A 6,000-nucleotide genomic window follows, 5' to 3' on the forward strand; every position below is an offset into this window, starting at 1 on the left:
TTTAGATTTTTTCGTATATGTTATATTTTGAATTTTTAAAGACGACAATAAATGACTAAAACTATAAAAATTATTATGTTAAAAATTAATGATCAATGGTTTAACATTTTTATTATAAGAAGATACACATGATTTTAAAACCATATGAGTAAAAAATATCATTTAATAATAAAATAAATATATATATATATATATATATATATATATTAAACACTATATACCATAAGATTACATAAATATTTTAATATTAAAACTTTCAATGAATTTTCAAGAACATTTATAAATTATAAACTTATTAAAGATTTCAGATTGAAAATTTTGTTATCGATGATTTAAATATTTTGTTATAAAATGATATGAACGATCATAGAACCGTATGATTATAAATTCTTATTTAATAAATAAATATACAAAATATACTATTCCTAGAAAAATAGGTTGGTTCATCTTAACTTATATTACACTTTGAATTAAACTAACTATCGAATTGATAAATAACGTACCAAAAAATGTTTTGCACTTTCCTTAAATAAAAACTACGAAATTACCTAATATGATTAACGTATATGTGAAAATTAATTATAATGAATAATAAATATTTGATAACAATTTTTGTATCTTAGTTCTTTTTTTTAATTTTATATTATTAAAATATATTAAAAAATCACATTAAATATATAATAAAAACATTTATAATTTTTCTTATATGTTATATTTTGAATTTTTCAAAACGTCTATAAATTATTAGAAATTTGAAGATCCCCACTCTGAAAATTTTGTGATCAATAGATTATTTTTTTGTCATAATAAGTTACAAATGATCATAAAATTGTATTAATATGAACTTTTATTTAATATTATAAGAAAATACATATTATTTTAAAACCATATGAGTAAAAAATATCATTTAATAATAAAACATATATATATATATAGATTATACTATATACCATAAGATTACATAAATATTTTAATATTAAAACTTTCAATGAATTTTCAAAAACATTTATAAATTATAAACTTATTAAATATTTCACATTGAAAATTTTGTTATCGATGATTTAAATATTCAGTTATAAAATGATATGAATGATCATAGAACTATATGATTATAAATTCTCATTTAATAAATGACTATATAAAATATACTATTCTTAGAAAAATAGGTTGGTCCATCTTGACTTACATTATATTTTTTATTAAACTAACTATCGAATTGATAAATAATCTACCAAAATTTGTTTTGCACTTTCCTTAATTAAAAGCTACGAAATTACCTAATATGATTAACGTATATATGAAAATTAATTATTATGAATAATAAATATTTGATAACAATTTTGGTATCTTAGTTCTTTTTTTTAATTTTATATTATTGAAAGATATTAAAAAATCACATTAAATATATAATAAAAACATTTATATTTTTTCTTATATGTTATATTTTGGTATCTTAGTTCTTTTTTTTTGAATTTTATATTATAGAAATTTGAATATTCCCACTCTGAAAATTTTGTGATCAATAGATTATTTTTTTGTTATAATAAGTTACAAATGATCATAAAATATAACACATATGAATTTTTATTTAATAAATATTCAAACTAAATAATATATATATATATATATATAAACACTAATGATTTAAAGCAACAAGATTGGATGATCAATTTAGTCGTCCAGTTGAAATCTTTCAATAGTATGTGAAAGACTAAAGTCAAAGTAAATATGGATTTAGAATAGTAATTATATTTTACTAACCAAATACCGAAAAAAAACGAACCGAACCGAAACTAATCCGATATCCGCATTGAACACCCGTAATCCAAATGAAGCCAAACTATTGTTTTATTCTCCAAAATATAATAAAATAATAACTTAATCCCGTGCAAGGTGCGGGTGTTATCCTAGTACTATAGTGATTGATGCATTTTAATGCAAAAAGTTAGTAGTTTATAGTTTATGATATCATGTCAAATAATTGAAATCAGAATTCAAATTTGCATAAAATATAAAAAAAATTTGCAAATATGCTTTTTCAATCCATTAATTTATTATTTGTATTTGATAGATAGTTTGCCGACCACTTATATAAAATCAAAATTTGCAATTATAATTGCAGATGCAGATTTTGGTTCCTACTATACACCTCCCTGTTCCATTCCTCTTTGAAGTACACTGAGAGGCACACTGATTGTGTTCGCAAATGCCTGTTTCTGTATAATATTCATGGCAGTTTTCTTGTCCTTGTGTTTCCTTCATTGCCATCCCTAATAATACATAGTTAATGTTATGTTAAATTTTCTGTTATAAAATGAAAAATTAATGAACAATTTTAGCAAAACAAATTAACGAACGAAAATTAATCAAATAAATAAGAGAAATATGTGAAATGTTAAATATAAACAAACCTAGAACGAGAACAATCATAAAGATAGCAAGAATCGTGGTCTTAGCCATTTTGATGGTGTAACAAAAATGAAAATTTTAAAATAAAAATAGATTTAAATGTATATTGCACTCTTGAATGTTATAAATACATAAGATTTTGTATGCAAATATATAAGTTTACAAAATATCATACAAAATGGAAAGCAACAAAAATGCATCTAGTAATTAGTTAGATGTTTGACCAGAAAAAAAGTCATAGAAAAATAAATAGAAATATCTACAAATTAGGGGAAAATAAAGTCATATATGAACAAAGGAAATCATAACTATTGATATGACTTGACTATGAACAAAGTTTAGAAAAAGTCAACATATGTTAAATAGACATTGAAAAATTAGAAATATATAAAACAAGAAAATACCTTTAAAATTTTTCATCAAGAAAAACTTAAAATGATAAATAATATTGTTTAAAACGTACTTAGTAAGTGTGATGGAATTTTGAGTAAAGTAGAAGAAGTATAAGTCGATATATCCATTGTCAAATTATTTTAAATATAAGAAAATCATAAAAGTGATAGATATGGTCTGAAAAATTAGATTGTTGATTTAAGTAGGATGATCTAAATAGTTCAATTGTCTTCAAAAAGTGTAATTTAGTTTGAGTAGGACATATAAAAGTCCCTATCTCAAAAAGTGTGTTACTTATTATTCATGAGAAAATTAAAAATAGGAAAAATAACATTTGGAAATAAGTGTATTCAACCGTAGAATTTAACATAGTTTGACTGGAAATATGTTATTTTTTATTTTTTATTTTGCCAATTGTTAGTATTAGGTATGGGCACGGATCGGATATCCGGATTTTTAAAGGTATTTGTGATTTGCATCATATGCCACAGATATCTAATTTTTCGATTTGCTTTGCTTCGAAAAAATATAGATATTCGTAAAAACGGATATCCGGAAAATAAATAGATATTTGCGGATATTTACGAATACTTACGGATATCTCATATGTTTTGATTAATGCAAATAATCTTAAAATTTTGATTCAAATTTGTTTTGTAAAATATTTTTGTGCATGATATATAAGATAAAAAAAAAATAGTGAATCTACATATTTTATAAGAAATTTAAACGTAGTTAACAATTATAATAAGACAACTTAAGAAAAAATTATAATTGTCATAAATTTATTCATTTCCTTTTATGTAATATTTTTATATAACTAATAATGTGAATAGAATGTCAAATCATATGTTAGAATAACAATTATATAATTTTATACATTTAAAACTTTAAATATAATCAAGATGTACATGTATTTATATATTACTGGATCGGATATTTGCTTCCCAAAATTTTAATATTTGTGATTTACTTTGATTTTAACGGATATTGATTTTTAATATTTGTTTTGTTTCGAAGTTTTACGGATATCTGGAATTTTTAAATCGAATCGAATCAAATTTAACGGATAAAATGCCCATCACTAGTTAGTATTGTTATTCATGCTACAGTTTGAATGGAATCAATGTATTGAAAACCACATATTCAACATTTCAACTACTGGGTTTAATAGAATTTGAATCAAATTATAAAATAATTAAAACAAAAGCAATCTATCTGCCAACCACTAATATTTTCAACGGAATAATTTAATAGAATTTAATTCAAAACATAGTTTAACTCATGTAATAAAAATACATTTATATACCAGTATAGCCCATAGGACAATTATGCTTTATACTTGTGGTCTAAAACAGAAGCAATACATAATTTAGAAACCAATATATTCTTCCCAATATGAGTGTAGGCTTGCTATTGGTTCCTCTATCAGCATCGAAACCCAAATTAAATCCAGCTCCTACTTAATATATATATATATATATATATATATATATATGTAAATTCATTAATTCTTTTCAACAGGGCAATCGAAACAGTACAACCAGAGCCGGTGTGCTGGAGTAGGAGTGGACAATTCCACTCCTATTTGACCTCGATCTTCTTTGCCAAGGCAATATTACAGGCATAAATCATAAATTACAAAGAGGATAAAAGGTGGAAGTGTGAACTTTATTGATATATTGAGAGTCTCCCATGCAAGCGTGTTTCCAGTGATTATAGATTATATCACTCAGTGGCACATTGTGTGTTAATTGTAAAATGATTTCCATCTGATCGTTCAAATGATGTTAGGTTAATTTTAGCCCTCTTTTAAAATTTCAACTACCAAATCGTTAATAGTGTTTATACAAAAAATTATAGTGCTTCTAAAACATACTAAAAAAACATTCTACGTTTAATTTGTGTACAATCATTTTTAAGGAAATATCGGAACCATTTTGAAGGACAACTTGATTCTAAGTAGAATATTTTTAAAAAATTATATCCTATACCATTTTATCTAACTATAATATTACTAACGATATACCCTTAAATATATATTAAATATGGTAAGGTTTAAAGAAGTAAATCTAAACAAATATATCGGTCAAATATAGATATTAAATAAGATTTTTCATACCTGGTTCCATTTAATGCGATATATAATAAATTATATTTTAAAAATTACTGATAACAACTTTCGTCATCTTTATTAGACATTATATGCCAATGTTATTATAAAGTTTACCAAAGAATATAGAATGTTAAAAAATACGAATATGGAATGTTTGATTACACTAAATAGCCAGCGCTCCGTTTAAAATGAATAACTTAAATTATGTATAAACTCGATGCACATTAATACATACTGTAGGTTAGGCTTGAGTGTTCAGGTACCATTAGGATACGAGTTAGATATTCTGAATTTTGGTTTTAATTTATATCACATTTCAGGTCTCATTCTTGTAAATTTATAAGCACGGAACATATTTGAATATAGTACATTGATTTTGGTTCTAATTTATATCACATCCTAAAATTCATAAGTAACCATATATCATTTGAATTCTGATTATATTGGTTCGGCTCGAATATATCCAAAGTTAAATCTAAAATTTAAAAGCAACGCATAATAAATATTTATTTATATAGAATTGGATATTTAAAGTACTTATTTAAAATTTTAATACTTATTTTTAAAATATAATTTCAAAATAAATACATAATTGAATATTTGAATACATATTTATGTTTCAAATATTTATGTTTATAACTAAATTAGGATATTCGGATTGGTTTTCCGAATATTTTTGTTTTTTTTTTCAGATTATCCATTCGAGTTCGGCTAATAACTTTTGGATTCAAATATATTTTGTATCACCTTACAAGATCTATTATGGTATTCTTACATTTTGAAACGGGTACGAATCGAATTTTTTGTTTTGTTCGGTTTGGATTTTGGATTACGGATTTTATGTAAATGGCGACTTTAGTAAAGATAAATACGATTATATAAAAAATTTAATAAAAAATTATCCTGTCTTTTAAAAATGCGGATCAAAATCTAGTAAACAATTAAAATCGGACATATAGGTGGATATATATATCTTTTGTTTTTGGACTATGTTTCAGTAGCGTCGTACGTACCCAAAAAACCATAGTTCAGTATCCAGGGCAGTTCAAATGCGATCTCACATTCATGTAAGAATTGAAAAC

This window comes from Brassica napus, chromosome A9, assembly GCF_020379485.1.
Source record: "Brassica napus cultivar Da-Ae chromosome A9, Da-Ae, whole genome shotgun sequence".
Taxonomy (NCBI): Eukaryota; Viridiplantae; Streptophyta; class Magnoliopsida; order Brassicales; family Brassicaceae; genus Brassica; species Brassica napus.